Source organism: Vicia villosa, linkage group LG2 (genome assembly GCF_029867415.1).
Source record: "Vicia villosa cultivar HV-30 ecotype Madison, WI linkage group LG2, Vvil1.0, whole genome shotgun sequence".
NCBI lineage: Eukaryota > Viridiplantae > Streptophyta > Magnoliopsida > Fabales > Fabaceae > Vicia > Vicia villosa.
The window spans coordinates 32,368,175-32,390,008 of record NC_081181.1 but is presented as its reverse complement, the minus strand read 5'-3'; the positions used below and the strand labels follow the sequence as shown (position 1 = coordinate 32,390,008).

The 21,834-nt window shown below is 36.2% G+C and overlaps 1 pseudogene; it reads right to left on the bottom strand.

The window, feature by feature from the left end:
- Positions 1-469: 469 nt before the first annotated feature.
- Positions 470-5,049, bottom strand: LOC131648799 (ankyrin repeat-containing protein BDA1-like; annotated as a pseudogene).
- Positions 5,050-21,834: the final 16,785 nt, after the last annotated feature.

Genomic DNA, 21,834 nt, shown 5'->3' with positions numbered 1-21,834 from the left:
AAAGCAGTAGAAGTTATGAAGTTATTACCTGTTATACCCAAATATCAATTGGATAGTTTCTTTACCAAGCCATTACTTCCCTAACCGTTTCAAACATTGTTGCTTAAGTAGAAGATGGCATACATATACAAACCTTCATTTTGTGGGGGTATCAAAGATTGCATTAAAAGAAGTTAAAAGTTAGTTAAGAAGTTAAAATTTTGTTATGAAAGCAGTTAAAAGATAGTTGGTCAAGTTTCTTGATTAACAAGTAACAATGCAATTAGAGTTGGTGACTATGGAATGAACAATGTATGCTATATAATACACTGCCAAGTAACTGCCTTTTATCATTGAGAAATGCAATATCATTATGTTGAATAGGTAGCCATAATACATTCAATAAAATACAAAATACAAAATACAATTGAAATAATTAATTTACTACTTCAAATCAAGGATGAAATTGTATTATATATAAACTCGGCTGGCAGTGGTTTGAGTTGTCAATTTCACTAACAATTGTACGATCTTTGTCCAACTGACAAAACCAAAACTTATATTGGTGTTTCCCATATTACAAACCAGAGGTTTAACATAACTATGATCTCCTCTTCTTCTTTGCATTGCGTTCCTGTTGAAGTCGAAAGTACACTATAATAGCAGAACAACAGGCGAGAAATCCAATTGAAAACATAGCAATGTTAACAATAATAGAGTTGGTACGTGTAGGTGATATCTTCCCCATAGAAAACAGATAACAAACAACAAACCAGCCCACTGGAACAAACACTAGAGCGCCTACTAGCCCACTTGGTGTCAGAATGAATATTGCTATAATTGACGCAAAAAAGGATATCATATTCGCTAATGAAAACACAATGAAACCATTTCTTGACAATACTGATTTTCCAGCATTAGTAGAATTGGAGAAAGTGTTGACAGTATTGTCCGTAGCATTAGCCTGATAAACTCCACCAGGAGGACTCAGTGCGGATTGATAGGTTGCGGTTGCAACAAGAGTTACAACTATCAACCAAGTGTTACGTTGATCCTCTGATATATCTCTTCTAATGCTACGTATCCAAATTAACCCGTTATCAATAATCGCGGTCTTTGATCTTGGTTTATGACCATGTGTGGAAATGTTGGAAACTGGTAAGCCGGGTTTCGCTCCAGCACACAACAAAATACTCCTAATGTCTACATTGGCTGACATGTCGAATGCAGTTTTGTTGTCCATGTTCTTTGCCTGAATATTTATCTTAGTCTTTAACAACAATCCAAGGGCATCTTTTACCTTGTAATTAATGAACAAAACAGTTTTTGTTAGAGATCATTCCTATTGTCCATAAAATAAATCTTGTGTACAATATACAAACTACTTGATTTCAGTTTTAAGTTTTTGTAATTAAAAAATATCATAAATACTTATAAATTTACAACATAAAAAGTATGTTTTATTAGAAAAGAATAAAACCTCACAATTATTGTAAATTACTTTACATATATTGACAAAAATCTATTATGTGTATGGTACTCATAAGATTACGAATATCCTCCGTATGAGATAAATGTTTTTAAACAAAAGTACAAGTGTACATCACCAAAGAAAATAAATTTTTTTACCAAAACATATCATTTAAAAATTACTGTATTCATTTAAACTAAAATATCATAAAAAAAAACATTTAGAAAATGGACAACTAAATGGAAATATATGAAGAAACTAGGGCTGTTGATGGTTCTGTTCTGTCAGAAAACTGAACCGAACTGAACTAAGCTGAACCATTATATAAAGACATCTGAACCGTATCCAGGGGTGGCCCTGAGCACGGGCTCGCGGGGCGGGAGCCCAGGGCCCCATAATTTTAGGGGCACCAAATTTTTTCTTACCCCTATATATTAAAATAGAATTTTTTTGTTACAAAAATACTTACTAATTTTAAAAAAAAAAACAAATACTGGTTAACAAAATTATAGAGGCATTACAAAATCAAAATTAATAAAATAAAGTAATTTCTCATAAATAAAATATATAATAAAATAAATTAATTTCTTTAAACTAAAATCAATTAATATATCCATAATTTTATCAATTAAAGAGTTTAATTGAGGCACTAAAATTAAAACAATGATATAGAAAATATTTTATATTATTGATCCCAAAATTAAGTGTGAAGCACTACTTCAACTAGCTGAACAAGATAATATCCCAAAATTAAGAGTGAAGTCGAATCTTTAGCAACTCATGGAATTGGAAACTTTGAAATTTTAGTAGTTATGATTATTTGGTTTGAATTGTTAACTGCTGTTAATGAAATTAACAAAAGTTTACAAAAAAAAGACATACGTATTGATGTGGCTATAGAACTAGTAAAAAGTTTGATCAAGTATTTGAAAAAATATAGAGAATCTGAATTTGTAAATGCTAAGGTTAGTGTTGAAAATATTGGAAATGAAATAGAGATTGAATGTGTTTTTATTCAAAAACGTTATATTAGTAGAAAACAACACTATGATGAATATTTATCTCAACCCACACAACTGAATCTTGCGTCTGCTGAAGAGTCTTTTCGAAATCATTATTTCTTATATATTATATATCAAACAATTGACTCACTTACTTGATAGAAGATTTGGGCAGTATAGCACATATAAAAATATTTTTGGATTCTTGTTTAGTATTGAAAAGATTAGATCATTATTTGATAGGGACCTGAAAGCATGTTGTAAACATCTTGAAACTTATTTAAAACATGACGATTTTCATGATTTTGATGGTGAAATTTTGTTTGAAGAATTGAAAGTTAGTAGATAAGTTTTAACAGTTGAATCAAAATCAAATCAAGCTATATGATATTGAGTTCTTTAAAGGCTTTTAATTGTTTTCCTAATGCATGCATAGATTATAGAGTAATATTGACTATTCCTATCAGTGTTGCATTTGCTGAAAGAAGTTTTTCTAAATTAAAATTATTAAAATCTTATTTGAGATCTACTATGTCACAAGATAAATTAAATAGTCTTGCGTTGGTTTCAATTGAAAATAATTTTTTGAAGAACCTTGATTATTATGAACAAATTATTAACGATTTTGCAACAAAAAATGCTAAAAGCATGATATTTGAATAATTTTAAAGGTTTAAACAATTTTTTTTATAGGAAAAAAGACCGGATCAAGAAGAAGAAGAAGTCTCTTTATAGTGGTTTATGTTTTGATGTAGTATAAACATTGATTCAAAGATCCATATTTCTATTCTTTTAGCACAATGCCAAATGAGAATGTGTTTTTTTATCAAATTATTTATTTTATTCTTATGTATTTATTGTTAAAAATTATAGGGGCACCACTCTTTTGATTCGCCCAAGGCACCCAAATTCAAAGGACCGGCCCTGACCGTATCGAACCGTTTCAATTTTTTTTAGAACCGAACTGATCAAAAAATTTTGATTTGGCATAACGGTTCGGAATTCCAAACCATATCAAACCATTAGAAGACAATTTTTCCAAACCGAACCGTTATATTTAGTTTTGAATTTTATTTAACAAAAAATTTATTTTAAATTTATTTTTAGCATTTTTTTTATAAACTTTTTTAATATACTATTATTCATAATTTTTAACTTAAATATTTTTTAATATACATTCATAATCAAAATCCAAATTAATTTAAAATGCTAAAACTCAATAAAAATATCACAAATTAATCAACTTTTCAAATATTTAGAGCTGTTTGGATAAAGAGCTTATAGCACAAGCGCTTATAAAAATAAACACTTATGAATAAGCTTGTATAAGTCATTTTGTACAAACTATTTACATTCAATAATGAACATTTCCTTTATTCATATTATCTTTATATGTAGCTGAAAGTAGAGGAAATTATTTCAACCAAAACAACTATGAAGATTAATTAAATTTAAACAACTATGGTATATATTGATTTTTAGTGTTGCATGAATCTAAGTTGCAATGTGTGTATTTTCATGAATCTTAACTGACATCACTAATTGGAGCATTATAGTGCAGACTAATTGTTCTTCAAAGTTTCTACTGTTCAGAAGAAGCTATTTGGGGTTAAGTGTTTGAAGTAAGAAGTTAGAATTTTTAAATTAAAGTTTTAACGGTTCGGTTCGGAATCAAATTTAAAGGGGTTAATTGTTTATGGGTTCGATTCTAGAACCATTAATAAAATACGAGTTCAGTTCATTAACCATTAGTAATATGTCAAATTATTTAACTCCAATTCAGTTCGGTTCGGCAATTCAATTTAGTTCAGCAATTTTTTTTAACAATGCTAGAAAAAACTATGAATTCATTTTTTAAAATAGAAAATTGAGAGAGAGAAAAAAGTATCACCAGAAAGACATCCTTTAAAGACAAAAAGTTACCTGTGGCTCGAAATTCCTCTGCACTAAAATGTGCAAAATAGTGTTATCAACCTCATCCTTCCGATTAAGTATTTTATATTCTAACTTCCTAGCTCCTCTCTCCATACTCGTCCTAAGAAACGTAACAAGTAGATGAAAAGCCTCATAGTTGTTGTTTATCACAGCAATATGAAGTGCAGTCTCACCTCTCACAGTCACATCTTCAATGGAATCCGGACAAGCTGACAGAAATTCAGCTAAAACTGCAACCTCTCTGATTTGACATGCAAAATGAAGAGGAGTAAACCCTTCTCTTCCTTTAACTCTAACAAGATCTTTATTCATGTCAACAAACCGAGACACCATCCTCTTTTCGCCGTTTTGCATAGCAAGGTGAATAGGGCTGAATCCTTGTGGATTTAGCTTCCAAGCAAACGAAGGTTTCAAGTTCATTACTTCAATGGAAAACTGGATATGACCCCTAGATGCCGCGATATGCAAGGGAGTTTCGACAAATTGTATCGAATCAATATTATCCAAAATGGATGGATCATCCTGAATTATTGTGTAAAGGAAATCTATATCACCTGCCTCAGATGCAGCTTTCAGATTATCAAGATTGGATGTGCTCATGTTTGAATCTGAAACTCTTCTGTATGAAATATATGCTTGTTGACATTGCTAATAAATAAACATCTACTACTCTTGTTCATCCCATTTACCACGATATAGTATTTGATTGACTTGGTAACTTGGCTTATTTAATTAAACAAATGTGTACGAAATAATATGTCCCTTTCTACTTTCTTATATACCAGCTCTTGTCCTATACAATACAAGTATACTAATATAGCAATCAAGACCAGTTCCATACATATAGGCTTAGGCGAATTTTTATTTCATTTTTAAATGTAATGAAATTTCTTCACTTTTGAAGATAAATATATTTCTATTAAAGTTCAACTACTTCTAAACAAACTGCAATTGTATAAATTTCATTTGGAATATAAATACAATTTCATAATATAAAAAAAATTCATTGTATCTATATTATATTTATATAAGATTATTGCATAATAACAAAAATAAAATAGTATTATATTATGTTCATCTGTTATACTTGATAAAATTGAAATAGTATTATATTATGGACAAGGTTTGAGCAGGATATTATAGTATCCCTCCTTATACTTGCGGTTTGAAAAAATTCTCGTACCCGAACCCATACCCGCGTAGACACTAATGTTCATAACCGCACCCGTACCCTATGGGTACATCAATACTCGTCCTCGTGCCCGTTTACCTGCATTTGTAGTAAAACTAAATCAATTAATTATAAAATATCATAAGCACTTTTTAACAACAATGAGAGAGAAAGAGAGGGTGAGAGAAAACGCTGGAGCCTATGACAACAATGGTGATGAAGGATGGAAGCTGGTGGAGAGAAAGAAGATAAAATCAAAGAATGAAAGGGTTGCTAGTGGTCAATGGGATGAAAAGAAAGGGAAGAGGATCCAAGAAGAGGCGAAAATATCAAGTTTCTTCTTCACAGAGTTCTCATAGGAATATGGAACGAGAGAAATGTTTGACGTGTTTAAAGAATATGGACTGGTAGACGAGGTAGTAATACCACCAATAAGAGACAGAACAGGTAGGCGTTACAGATTCATAAGATTTTGCAAGGTGTGCGATGAAAAGTTCTTGGCAGTTCAGTTGGATGAAAAAAAATACATGCAAACATACCAAAGTTCCAACTTCCATGGCAAAAGAATGAAAGACTTCGAAGCATTGAAGTTTCAAATAGAAGCATGGGCGGTCTGAAACAACATCAATATATGGAGAGTGTAGGAGGAAAACAAATACAAATGGGTGCAGGAGGAAAACAAATACAAATACAAATGGGGGAGGCGACCAAATCTTTTTCCCAGGTTGTTAGAGGACCGAAGGTGAAGGGTGGAGACAATAGGGCCACAATGCATAAGGAAAGAATATGGAGGAAGGTATGGATCTCTAATGGGAGTAACAGGTTAGGAGGGGATGAACAAAAACCAAAATTTGCTCATTTGTACTTCACTGTTGAAGAGAGTAAGTTGGATAGATTTAAGAAAGCTTATGTAGGGGAGGTTGAGAAACCAGGATCCACTTATAACATTCAAGAAGAATTCAATATCGAAGACTTCTTTGGAATTAAGATCACTCCATTTGGTGCAAATTTATGTTTGATAGAGGAGGAGATTGATGGGGCGGTAAAAACATTGATTGAAGAAGAAAAGGAATGGATAGCTCGTTGGTTTTCGAAAATCAAACCATGGTCGTCGGATGTGGTGGATAATGAAAGGTTAACACGGATAAATTCCTATGGTGTACCATGCCATGCTTGGTCTTTTGAGTTTTTTTTTTACTTTATCACTTGCTCATGGGGAAAATTAGTATCTCTTGATGATGACAAAATGGAACATAAGAATATGGATGTTGCTAGAATTCTTGTGAGGATTATATATTCAATGGTGTTGAATGCTTCCATCATAGTTGATATCAATGATAATGTATTCAAAGTAAAATTGCTTTAGGTGGCACATGGCCCTAAGAGGCTTATGGAAATCAATAATCTGCATGAAGACTCTTTGGAGGTTGAGAACAGTGAGGAAGAAGATTCAGCATCCAATGATTCCGAGGAAGGTGAAATGGCAAGAGAAACTCAGGTTTTGGAGACTAATGATGTTGTGGTACCACTGTGGTGTCGTTTTTTTATCTCCCCGTTTCACTTGGAAGGACGGCACGCCGTACCCTTCACGCGAAATTTGGAAGGAGAGAGGCGCCTTTGTGGGATGAATTTTATTTCAGTTCTTCCAACGATAGGACACGAACTTTTTAATTATCCTACGAGGAGGAAGGGGGAAAAGATCTCAAATAAACCCTAAGAGTTTTCTAGATGTGGGGATTTAACCTAATCAGATGTTTTGGAGTCTGGGAGGTCGGTTATACATAGGGAAAGTTTTAAGCACCCTACATATCCGTAGTACTCTACGGGAATCTTCTCTGTGTCTAAGCGTTTGTGTTTGCTTGTTTGATTGGAAAAGTCTCTCCTTTGTGTTAGGAGAGAGAATTGAATTGAAGGACAGATGAACTGACTGCTTTTGGTTTTTGATTAGCTCGCTGAGATTCCTTGTGAATCTCAAGCCTACATATCTCTAATGGAAGTCATAGCTTTTTATAGTTCGAGGAACTAATTAGGGAAATGAATTGATTTTGGGTGCCTTGTTTGAACTTAAGGTTGAAGTTTGAACTAAATCTCTGTTTACAGGAAAGAGACATGAAGTCATCTTTACAGAGAGGTATTTCTACTATTCCACCACAAACATTTGAAGTGACAAAAAAGAGGGGTTCGTTTCTTAACAGAAGGACCTTACTTGTGTGTGTGCAAGTATGCCAGTCGCAGTCTCTTGAATGAAAGAACGATTCTCAACCAGTTTAGTGAAAGGAAACAAGTCTGGGTGTGTGTTCCTCAGAGCATGCCTTTCAAAATCCTAAATGGGAGAATTTTTTTAAATTAAAATGAAAATGTTTGTATTTTTGAATATGGTGAAATAGGAGAAATATCTCCTCGTAGAGATAAATCATGTCTATCTATATTATGAAAAATTTGAATTTGACTGGCTTGTATGAGGCCCAAGCATGAGGCTTAAATGATTTTTGATTGACCCTGGGATTGACTTTGGCTGAAGAAATTTGTGTTCTGTATGAAGCCCAGAATTGTGGCTGACTCTAGCTGGAGAGTGTTTGTTTTATTTGACTGAAATATTTATTTGGTGTTCTGTACAAAGCCTTGAATTCTGGCTGACTCTAGCTAGGGAGCCATTGTTTTCTGCCTTGTACGAAGCCCAAGGTTGTGGCAGACTCAGTGAGGAAAAGACTCAAAGGTTATGAATCTTTTGACACAAGAAATGATGTTTATCTGCATTGTACAAAGCCCAAGGTTATGGCTACTCTTGATAGGGAAAGACTCGCTGTGGAGACTCTATTATCTGTAACACTCCATATTTTCATAAATTAATTTAATTAATTTAATTGAATTATGGGGAATTATTTGGAATTATAGATGATTAGGAGGAATTAAGCAATTGGGCTTGAGTTGTGATTAGTAAAGAGGGGGTGCATTGGTAGGCCCTATTACTAATTAAAATAATTTTATTTCATTTTTAATAAAATAGAGGGAGTTGTGGAATAGAGAAGGTCACAACATTTGGAAAAGAGAAACACGTGAAAAGAGAAAAGGAGCAGAGAAGTGCAACAAAGGAAGAGCGAAGAATCAACCTTCAGGTAAGGGGGGACTCTCCATTTAGCTTCTATTATGGGGTTATAGGTAGTAGAATGGAATTGAACATGTTGCTCATGCTAATTGAGTTATGCTTAGGTTGTAAAGATGTTAGGTTTTGGGAGAATTGATTAATAATATTGTATTGATCATGTGTGGTGTGAATTGGATGATTGAAATGTGTTATAAATGTGTTAATTGTGTTTGTGGTTACCGTTTTGGTGTTATAATGCATTTGGGTGCGAATTGGTATGGATTCGGGTCGATACGGTGTTGAAAAGAATGGTGTTTTTCTGATACAGCAGCGTAGGAACCGGTTCCCAGGTGGGAGGAACCGAGTTCCAGTAGTAGAAACCAGAAGCGAAGGAATTCTGTTCAGCAGGAACCGGTTCCCATGTAGGTACAACCCTGTTCCTAGTAGTAAAAATCAGAGAGGAGTTTCTGAAAGAATTCAGGAACCGGTTCCCACGTAGGGAGGAACCGGGTTCTGCGTGACTTTTTCTAAAACTTTCTTAACTTTGAAAACTTCTAACTTTTAAACCGTAAATCTGATTTTAGTGCCGTTTTGAGCATAGTAAAGCTAATCAAATGATTTACATATTAAAATAGTGTTTTGAGTCGTGACTAAAAATTATTTTGAAACACTTGATTTTAATTGGTTGTGGTGGTTTATGCGTACAGGTATATTAATGAATACTTCACCTGTATGATGTTGTGGTTGTAACCGGTGTTTGTTATACATGTATTGTTGGTACAAAATATGTGTTTTACTATGGTTGAGAAATAGCATGATTGTGTATAGCTATTGATTATTGTAGTTGATGATTATGACATTTGGTTGACTTATGTGGGTGATGAGCATGTGATGGTTGATACATGCATTCATAATCATTGTGTGGCTGATCCTTGACGATGGTGGATCAGTGGTAGCTAATTCCCATTGTATGGAATTAGTGAGTGGGTGTTGCCGTATCCTTGACGATGGTGGATCGGTGAGATGGGTTATCCCTGATTTTGGTACCACATGCATGTAGTTGCATTGCATTAGGCTACTTGTGTTATTATAACATGAATGGAAGATTGTCCAATATTATAATATGTGTTGATTATGTGTTTGTTGTATCGATTGTGTGATTGAGAATCTAATTGTAACTGTAATTAGGTGAATAGCATGTGATTGATATTTTATCATCTATATCCTATAACAATGGTTAAATGCGAATGAGACTCACCCTTACTGTTGTTATTTTTCAGATTGAGGTGTAGCTCTTGTACTTGGTGAGGAATAGCTCGTCAAGTAGTTCGTTAGAGTTAGCTGGGTCCATGTAATGCTCTGGTCGTGTAACACTGGGAACGTCGTTTAGAGTTAATTGTTAAACTCTTTTTATTTCGGTGTTTTATTATGGTGGTGTTTTAAAGTCCATGACTTTGCATGTTGCATTGTTCAGATGTTAAGGATATTTTCGCTGTGTTAACATGATGATCTGAATAATTTTGGTTTAACGTTCCTTTTATGGCATGACATGAGTTTTTGTTTTGATTATATGGAAGTTGTAATGCCCTTTTCATGTTTTACTCTGATTATTGTTTAATATTTATGAGGGGTATTATAAGGGTGTTACAATAGTAGTATCAGAGCATAGTCGGTCATTTGAGTCAGAGTCTTAGTGTCGGTTAATCCCTCGTATGCGATTAGTGTAAGGTTGACACTATCGATACTTCTTGTTCTAATGAATATTGTTTTAATATTTAACATAACAATGGCCGGAAGAGGAGGAAGAAACGATGACGCGATTGCTGAGGCTCTGGGTATGATTGCTGGTGTGCTGGGAGGGAATGCCAATGGGGCTGGTATTGGTGCTGACAGGCAGTTAAATAGTTTTCAGAGGAACAACCCTTTGTTGTTCAAAGGCACTCACGATCCCGAAGGCGCTCAGAAGTGGCTAAAGGAAATTGAAAGGATCTTCCGAGTGATTGATTGTGATGAAAATCTGAAGGTGAGATATGGTACTCACATGCTGTCTGAAGAAGCTGATGATTGGTGGATGGCTAGTAGGGATGAATTGCAAGCTGCTGGTGTTGCAATTACTTGGGCTGTGTTCAAGAGAGAATTCTTGTGGAGGTACTTTCCTGAGGATGTTAGAGGCAAGAATGAGGTTGAATTTTTGGAGCTGACGCAAGGTAACATGACCGTGCCGGAGTATGCGTCCAAGTTTGTTTAGTTTGCAAAGTATTATGTCCACTACAACAATGATAAGACTAGCGAGTTCTCGAAGTGTGTTAAGTTTGAGAATGGTCTCCGTGACGAGATTAAACAGGGTATCAGATATCAGAGGATTCGCAGGTTTGTTGATTTGGTTGATTTCAGCCGAATCTTTGAAGAGGACAATATTAAGCTGAAGTCGTCACACTCTCGCGAGTTAGTCGACAGGAAAGGGAAGAAGCATATGGATCGTGGTAAGTCGTATGGTAAAGGTAACCAGAAAACTGGAGGCTGGAAGAAGCCTAGTGGGGGAGACTCAAGTGCCCCTATTAAGAGCTTCAAGTGTGGAGAACCTGGACATCGTATTCACGAGTGCAAAAGTGAAGAAAATAAGTGCTATAAGTGTGGTAAGGCAGGCCACATTGCTATTGAGTGCAAAGGAAACACTGTAACTTGTTTCAACTGTGGAGAAGAGGGCCATATTAGTCCTAAGTGTCCTAAGCCAAGGAAGAATCAAGCTGGTGGTAAGGTGTTCGCCTTATCTGGTTCCAAGACTACTCCAGAGGATCGGTTGATTAAAGGTACATGTTTTATTCATGGCACACCTTTAATTGCGATTATAGACACTGGCGCGACGCACCCTTTTATTTCTATGGATTTTGCTAAAAGGTTCAATTTATAAATATCTAATATTAACGGGAGTATGATCATTGACACTCCTGCGTCGGGTTCAGTGACTACTTCGTTTGCTTGTTTGAATTGTCCAATTGATATTTTTGGTAGGGAGTTCGGAATGGATCTAGTGTGCCTTGTGTTGGAGCAACTCGATGTTATTCTGGGAATGAATTGGTTACAATTCAATCGAGTTCATATCAATTGTTTCTCGAAGACGGTTATTTTTCCTGAAGATGAAAGTGTGGAAGGTTAGGCGATGACTGCTAGACAGATAAATGAAGCAGTTAAAGACAGGGCTGCCGTGTTTATGTTGATTGCATCCATGGAAGTGAAGGATAAGGTGGTGAGAAGTGAATTACCTGTAGTATGCGACTTTCCCGAAGTTTTTCTAGATGATGTTAGAGAGTTGCCACCGGAGAGGGAAGTGGAATTTGCTATTGAGTTAATTCCGGGAACTAGTCCTGTGTCGATGGCACCTTATTGTATGTCGACATCAAAATTGGCTGAATTGAAGAGTCAATTGGAAGAATTACTTGAGAAGGAACTTATTCGTCCTAGTGTTTCACCGTGGGGTGCACCGGTGTTACTAGTAAAGAAGAAAGAAGGCTCAATGAGGCTGTGTGTGGATTATAGACAGCTGAATAAAGTTACTATCAAAAATCGGTATCCGTTGCTTAGGATTGATGATCTAATGGATCAATTGTTTGGGGCGTGCGTGTTCAGTAAAATTGACTTGAGGTCAGGATATCATCAGATTCGGGTGAAGACAAACGATATTCAGAAGACTGCATTTAGAACGAGGTATGGTCATTACGAATATACTGTGATGCCATTTGGAGTTACTAATGCACCTGGTGTTTTTATGGAATATATGAATAGGATCTTTCATCCCTATCTCGATCAGTTCGTAGTGATATTTATCGATGATATTATAATATATTCTAAGAGTGAGGAAGAACATGCAAATCATCTTAGAGTGGTATTAGAATTGGTGAAAGAGAAGAAACTGTATGCTAAACTGTCAAAGTGTTATTTCTGGTTAAGCGAAGTAAGTTTCCTTGGACATGTGATTTCCAAGAATGGTATCGCCGTAGATCCAACAAAGGTAGAAGTTGTGTCTCAGTGGGAAGCTCCGAAGTCAGTTTCTGAAATCCGTAGTTTTCTTGGTCTGGAGGGTTATTATAGAAAGTTCATTGAAGGGTTTTCAAAGTTAGCCTTGCCGTTAACTAAGTTGACTAGGAAGGGTCAAGCGTTCATCTGGGATTCTAAATGTGAAGAAGGATTCCAAGAGCTGAAGAGGAGGCTGACTAGTGCGCCGATCTTGATTTTGCCAAATCCGGCGGAATCTTTTGTTGTGTATTGTGATGCTTCATTGATGGGATTAAGAGGTGTGCTAATGCATAATCAACAGGTAGTCGCTTATGCAACCGCTATTGCCGATGCTTTGAGTAGGAAGTCCTTGCATATGTCGATGCTTAGGGTGAGAGAATTGGACTTAATTGAGCAATTCAGAGATTTGAGTTTAGTATGTGAGAACACTCCTACCAGTGTTAAGTTGGGTATGCTGAAGCTGACTAGTGGTATTCTTGAGGAAATTCGAGAGGGTCAGAAGGCTGATGTAGAGTTGGTTGATAAGTTGACTCTGATTAACCAAGATAAAGGAGGTGAGTTCAGAATCGACGAGAATGGTATAATGAGGTTTGGCAATCGGGTTTGTGTTCCGGATGCTGCAGAATTAAGAAGAAGCATTCTTGAGGAGGGACATCGTAGCAGATTGAGTATTCATCCTGGTGCTACCAAGATGTATTGTGACTTAAAGAAGCTGTTCTGGTGGCCTTGAATGAAAAAGGAAATAACTGAATTTGTTTATGCTTGTTTGACTTGCCAGAAGTCAAAGATTGAACATCAGAAGCCGTATGGAGCTATGCAACCGTTATTTATTCCGGAATGGAAGTGGGATAGTATATCTATGGATTTTGTTTCTAGTTTGCCAGGTGTTGCACCCCAAAATTTGCCCATCTAATTTTATCCTAATTGGCTTAGACTTTTGCATTCATGCACATGTATCCCTTAGGCCATTAACATATTATGCCTCATTTATCAATAAATTAGGCTCGGGATCAAGGATTCTAAAAGATCAGGTTTTAGTTGGTCATTTGCTCAAAGTTGTTGAAGTTTCACCATGTAAATATGAGATTAAAGTATTGCTTTGGATTTAAGATCATCTTTGAATCATGACACAAAAGAAGAGCTTGAAGATCTATTTTAAAGCATCTTTCTTTCGTTGCTTAACATGCAAGTTGGAAGTTGTTTGTTGAGATTAGAGGTGGGTTCGAATTCAAAGGCAATCAAAATGAAATAGAGTTTCTCAAGCAATTGTGTAGAACTTCTATATAAAAAGGAAGTACTTGGAATTTAAGGATAATGTCATTTTGAAAAAAAAAAAAAGCAAGTTCACTCATTCAAATTTTACACATCGAGATACACCCATCATTCAACATCTCAATTCATCATTATTCAAATATCTTCAAAGGCAAGTTAATTTGGGATTCATGGAGAAGCAAGGATCGATTGAAACAATATATGGAGAAGCATTTCATTCAAGACTAAGTCAAAATTAAAGTGGAAATCAAATAAGTTTATTGCTCCCTTAGATATTTCACCCATGGATTTTGAGATTTATTCATTATTCCACTAAGAGTTTCTTATAAAGATTCATTTAAGGGTTCTCAAACAGAAGGAGCTTTCAATCATTCAAATTCAATGTTGTTTCAAATACATTCATCAATCAAGTCCAATTCCGTTACAAATTTCCCAAACTTCATTACAAAAATATTCTTCCATCACATTTATTACAAATCCTAATTCTCCTACAACAGCATCACATCTTCATACTTCCATAAGCCTCCTCAAAATCTTCAAGTATTGTTTAATCTCCAAGGCACCATATGTCTCTTCACATCCATATCAAGCCATAACTCAAAGCCTGCATACAAAAAATGACATCCATGGATTAACAAAATCGGTTTCAGCCAGTCCAAGCATTTTCATATGCAAATTCCAATCTTGCTGCCACAGATTCAAATACAACCTAACTAACTTAAACACTAACAGCAGCCCCACACTTTCATTCATAATACAAACCAAAGAAACTTCCAATTAGGAGAACCCTGCTCACTTGCAAAATACCAGTCCAAACACCTTTCTTCCTTCAAACTGAGTTTAATTTCTAACTAACCATATAGAGATACCAAGAACCCTCTAACCACTTTCTAACTTTTGCTAACTGTCCCATTCGTAACTAACAGAACCATTCTATAACTAGCTGTTTCTAACCTTTAACCAATTCAAACCTAACAGAATACTAACTGAATTCATAACAAACTTTCAACAGAAAAATAGAAATCTAACTAACCTTGAGTACTTCTATAAATCCAAGTCTTCATTCATTCAATTCTTTTTCTTCACGGACATAACCACCAGCTTCCATTCTGCACCATTTTCTTCTCTTCCATCTCAGACCTCCACAAATTCTTCACTTCTCACTCTTCTCATCTTCCAATCCATTCTCTTCACTTCACCATAATCAGCCTTCATTCATCACAACCTCACACCTCTTCCTTCTCACCAATCCACAACCATAATCTTCAATCCGCATTGAAAGTCACGAAGAACTCAGAAAAGAAATCTAAATCTGCGGAGCGAATCACAAACAGAAGAAAGGAGTCATCTCTTCATAATAATCTTCATCGACTCGTTACGGAATTCTGAACAACAACGTTTCTGCATCATCAACAATCTTCATCCACGTGAAGAATCAAGAAGAGCGGCATCGAACCTTCATCATCTTCATATGCGATCACTTGCGCAACACGAATCTACATATACGCACAACGACATCTCATCCGTGTTCTCGCGTCTGTTTCGGCAATAGCTCCAATCGGCTTCTTCACCTCACACCGATTCTTCATCACAGGACCTTGAGACGATTTAAGGACAAAGCTCAAACAAGAACCGAGCAAGAGGTCAAATTGGAGAAGGCGATTACGAGCTTAGATTAAAAGTTGGCGGAGAGAGTCAATCGGAGAAGAAAGGGATTTCGCCGCGTCGGAGCTTGGAAGGGAAGAACGTGAAGGCGAAAGGTCACATTTCATTACCCTAATCCCCATTTCAATTTCCCCATATTTCTTCATTTTATTATTCTTATTTTTATTTTAATCAATTAATTTCTTTCAATAAAATCTGATTGATAAAACAATATGGATCAAATAATATACCTGGGCCGGTTCGTTCTCACCCCATTGGCCCACTCTATCCATTTTTTGCATCTCACAATAATCTGAACAAAAACAAGCTGGGCCAAAACGCTACTGCACCCCCTCTGAGCCCATAGCATATTTTTGGTAACCTGAAAAACGCAACAAAAACGCCCCTTGGGCCAACTCTGGATGGGCTTTGTGCCCGTGCTACTATTCAGACCATTAATTTCAATCTGCACCCCCCTGTGTACATATTTCTACATGTTAGATTTAGTTTTTATCATATAGTTTTATATCATATGTTTTAGGCAATAAAAATCACTAACTTTTCCATTATCTTTTGAGACTTAAATACATAATTTTTTACATAAAAAATGTATATAAAAAATATTAGTTTAGGCTTGTATTTTAATTCTTTTGCTTGATTAGAATTCTTGTTCTTTGTCCTATAAAAATCAATAAAAATAATAGTCCTTTAATTCACTTTTGGTACTATATTTTGCATCATTTGCTTCCATGTTTTGTACCATATTTCAAGTCATTCTTTTAGTCATTTTTGCACTATTTTTGTATCATTGTTTACTTGTAATTTTTACTTGTAATTTTGATCTTTGCTTGTGCGTGTAATCTCATTCCTTTAGATTTAGGACCTATAATCTCCATAACTATTAGGTTTAGTCTTTTTTCCTTAAATTCCTAACTTTAGGTAGAAACCATGATAACATTAGGATCTAGAAATTCCCTTTTAAACACTTAGGCTAGTTATTCATCTTAAGCTAGTTTTCTTCTCCTTTTTCTCTTTCAACATTAAAACATTAACAAATAGAGATACGAATCACATTAAGAAAGTGATAGAGAAATGAGTGGGATTCATTCCCTAATCTGTTTCTCAATCACTTAGTGGCATAGAAATGAGTGGGATTCATTCCCTAATCTGTTTCTCGGTCACTACTTAATGGGAGAGAAATGAGTGGGATTCATTCCCTAATCTGTTTCTCGAACATTAACTAATGGGATAGAAATGAGTGGGATTCATTCCCTAATCTGTTTCTCGAACATTACATAATGGGATAGAAGTGAGTGGGATTCATTCCCTAATCTGCTTCTCGATCATTATACATTTTTATGTGATTCGAATCGCAAAGTAAATTCCCTTAAAAAACACTCAACCAAAAACATTTAAAACACTTAATAAAGGCTCAGACTTAAACAAAGTAATGAAGTGGTGCGAAGCCTTGTATTGGGTTTTGTTCATCATGAAGTTACATAAAAAACACAAACCAATATTCTCTCTTCTCTCTCTTGCCTCCGATGCATTCTTTCTCTTGCCTTCAGGGCATTCTTTCTCCTAATCGGACACGTTATTTCCGCTCCATTCCCAGCTTAAGACTCCAGAGGTCGAGCAGCGGAGTGCGAATGTAACTGTTCAACTAAAAAACACAAAAACAAACAAAAACTAAAGAGCCGAACTACGGCGCTCTGATTCCTAAAAAGGATACGTAGGCATTAGGTCGCGGGGCCTAAGCGAGCACAATTATTTATAAACCTTATTTTCCCCGTGTTTCTTTTCTTCCATTTGCATGCATTCCCTTAGTAATTAAGCTATAGATTTATACACCCTTAGAATAGAACAAACATAAGTGGATCCTGTGGAGTACCACAGACGTGAGGGGTGCTAACACCTTCCCCTCGCATAACCGACTTCTTACACGATCTTTGGTCGCAAGACCTTTTCTTAGCCTTTCTTTATTCCAGGTTTTCTGATATTCCTTTCCCTTATGGGATAAATATATTGGTGGCGACTCTGTTCATTTTCGCGAGCGTGCGACACCGAGGACGGTGAAGAATTGTGAAGCTATTTGGGTTATTGTGGACCGGTTGACGAAGTCTGCTCACTTTATACCAATGAGAATGGATTACCCGATGGAGAAGCTGGCTCAATTGTATATTGAGAAGATAGTGAGTTTACATGGTATTCCTTCGAGTATCGTGTCAGATAGAGATCCAAGGTTTACATCCAGATTCTGGGAAGGTTTGTAGAAGGCTTTGGGTACTAAGCTGAGATTGAGTTCTGCTTATCACCCGCAGACTTATAGTCAGACTGAGAGGACAATTTAGTCATTGGAAGATTTGTTACGTGCTTGTGTATTGGAAAAAGGTGGTGCATGGGATAGTTATTTGCCGTTGATTGAATTTACCTACAACAATAGTTTTCATTCGAGCATTGGTATGGCTCCATTTGAAGCTTTGTATGGTAGAAGATGTAGAACACCTTTGTGTTGGTATGAATATGGTGAGAGTACGGTGATTGGACCAGAAATTGTACAAGAGACCACGGAGAAGATTAAATTGATTCAAGAGAAGATGAAGGCTTCTCAGAATCGCCAGAAAAGCTAACATGATAAAAGACGAAGGACACTTGAATTTCAAGAAGGAGATCATGTGTTCTTGAGGGTGACTCCTACGACAGGTGTTGGTAGAGCACTGAAATCAAGGAAGTTGACTCCGCGTTTCATTGGTCCGTATCAAATTACAGAAAGGATTGGAGAGGTAGCTTATCGTATTGCGTTGCCACCAACACTTGCGAATTTGCATGATGTATTCCACGTGTCGCAGTTGAGGAAATACATTGCGGATCCATCTCATGTGATCCAGGTAGATGATGTACAGGTGAAGGATAACATGACAGCTGAAGCTTTGCCTATGAGGATTGAAGATCGAAAGCTGAAACAATTGCATGGCAAGGAGATAGCAGTGGTCAGAGTAGCTTGGGGAGGACCAGCAGGTGGGAATGTAACTTGGGATTTGGAAAGTCAGATGAAGGGTTCCTATCCCGAGTTATTTGCCCAAGGTATGTTTTCGAGGACAAAAACTATTTTAGTGGGGGAGAGTTGTAACACTCCATATTTTAATAATTTAATTAATTTAATTGAATTATGGGGAATTATTTGGAATTATTGAGGATTATGAGGAATTAAGCAATTGGGCTTGAGTTGTGGTTAGTAAAGAGGGGGTGCATTGGTAGGCCCTATTACTAATTAAAATAGTTTTATTTCATTTTTAATAAAATAAAAGGAGCTGTGGAATAGAGAGGGTTACAGCATTTGGAAAAGAGTCTGAACGTGAAAAGAGAAGAGGAGCAGAGAAGTGCGACAAGAGGAAGAGCGAAGAATCAACCTTCAGATAAGGGGGGACTCTTCCGTTTATCTTCTATTATGGGGTTATATGTAGTATGAGAGAATTGATCGTGTTATCCGTACCAATTGAGTTATGCTTAGGTTGTAGAAATGTTAGGTTCTGGGAGAATGGATTGGTAATGATTGTGTTGATCATGTATGGTGTTAATTAGATGATTGGAATGTATTATAATGTGTTATAATATGTGGTTGTTTCACTGTATGCGAAATCTGGTTGGAATGGAATTGGTTTGGTAATGAATTGGTGAAGGAAGGGCAAAATCGCAGGCTGTTTTCTGCGATTCGGAGTTCTGGAAATCGCCAGTTCGCGCCGCGTCCAGAGGTTGGCGCCGCGAACTGCTTGGCAGAAAGCCAGGAAGTTTGGTTGTGTACAGTACGCACCGCGAACCCTCGTTTGCGCCGCGAAGGTGCAGTTCCTTCTTGTTCCGTGCCGCGAACCTTTGTTTCGCCGCGAAGTCGTGCTTCCTATTCGTTCTGCGCCGTGAATTGTGTGTGGCGCTGCGTGCTGTTGGCTGTTGGCGACAGGCCATCTTGAAAAGTTTAAAGAGGTGTAACTTTTAAACCGTAAGCCGGATTTTGGTGCCGTTTCGAGCATAGTGAAGCTAATCAAATAATTTACATAATAAAATGGTGTTTTGAGTTGTGACTCGAAATTATTTTTAAAACACTCGATTTTATTTGGTTGTGGTGGTTTATGCTTAGAGGTACACTAACGAATGTTTTACCTGTATGATGTTGTGGTTGTAACCGGTGTTTGTTATACATGTATGGTCGGTATGAAATATGTGTTTTACTATGGTTGAGGAATAGCATGATTATGTGTGGCTATTACTATTGTAATTGATGATTATGACATTTGGTCGATTTATGTGGGTGACGAGCATGTTATGGTTGATGCATGCATTCATAATCATTATGTGGCTGGTCCTTGACGATGGTGGATCAGTGGTAGCTAATTCCCATTGTGTGGAATTAGTGTGTGGGTGTTACCGTATCCTTGACGATGGTGGGTCGGTGAGTTGGGTTATCCCAGATTTTGGTACCACATGCATGTTGTTGCATTGAATTAGGCTACTTGTGCTATTATAACATGAATGGAAGATTGTCCAATGTTATAATATGTATTGATTGGTGGTTTGCTTAATGATTGTATGGTTTTGAATCTGATCGTAACTGTGATTGGGTGAATGGCATGTGATTTGATATTTTATTATCAATATCTTATAACATTAGTTAAATGTGAATGAGACTCACCCTTACTGTTGTTATTTTTCAGATTGAGGAGTAGCTCTTGTACTTGGTGAGGATTAGCTCGTCAAGTAGTTCGTTAGAGTCAGTTGGGTCTGTGTCATGCTCTGGTCGTGTAACACTAGGGACGTTGTTTAGAGTTACTTGTTGAACTCTTCTTATTTCAATATTTTATTATGGTGGTGTTTTAAGTCTATGAATTTGCATGTTGCATTGTTCAGATGTTAAATATATTTCCGCTTCCTTAACATGACGATCTGAATGATATTTGGGTTTAACGTTCTCTTTTATGGCATGACATGAGTATTATTTTGATTATATGGAAGTTGTAATGCCCTTTTCATGTTTTACTCTGATTATTGTTTAAATATTTATGCGGGGTATTAGAAGGGTGTTACAACCCAGGGTTGACTCTACAGGGGAGTTTTGAAGGTTTGAATGATGGGTGATGGAGGCTAACCCTTTCCAGGGGATATTGGATGAAATGAAGGAATGATTGATGGAAGCTAACCCTTTCCATGGAATTTTGTATTATGAAGGAATGATTGATGGAAGCTAACCCTTTCTAGGGAATTTTTGACTTATGAAAGATTGATGGAGGCTAACCCTTTCTAGGGGATTTTTGACTTATAAGAGATTGATTGATGGAAGCTAACCCTTTCCAGAGAATTTTTGACTTATGAAAGATTGATTGATGGAAGCTAACCCTTTCCAGGGAATTTTTGACTTATGGAAGATTGATTGATGGAAGCTAACCCTTTCCAGAGAACTTTTGACTTATGAAAGATTGATGGAGGCTAACCCTTTCCAGGGGATTTTTGACTTATACTTCTTGTTTAAAACCCAAGATTAAGGCTGACCTTGCTGAGGAAATTCCAGATGTGGAATCTTGACTCTACTAAGGAGAAGACTTACTGAAGATTGAAGATATGGGTGACAGAGACTGTCCATGTCTCTCATTCCAAAAGGTGAACTCAATAATGAGATTGAGACATTTGAAGTCTGGTTTGAAGAATAGAAGAATCTCACCATGGTAGGCTAAAAGGTGACTAAGGACTTGTTCCTATGTTTATAAGAAACCTGATGGGTCCTTGTATACAAGCTCAAGAGAAAGCTGTGAATATGCTTTTAAGAAGCCCGTGGATCCTTGTATTGTAAGCCCAAGAGGAGATAATTTAGGGTCATCGAGGGTACTTGTTATAGCAAAAGAGAAAGCAATGTTGGCTTTGAACTTAGTTTGGCTCTAAGAAAATGGGTAAGAGATTTCACCGGGAATAATTCCTCTTGGGTGGATGTGCCCTATTTTTGTTCTAAGGCTTTTTTCAAGATGTTTCACCGGGAATAATTCATCTTGAGGTTGAACTAAAGAAATCTAATTAGGAAAGAGCCTTCACCGGGAAGACATTCTCAACCCTAAGCCATATTCCTATATTTGATAGGAATTTAAATGAAAGCTGTAAATTGAAAGCTGTAAAGCCTAACCTGGATGAAGAGGACTGAAAACAGATTGAGAGTTGATTGAAAACAGTTTTAATGTTTTTGAAAACAGAAGAAGTGAAGATGGACACTAGGTCACATAGGTAT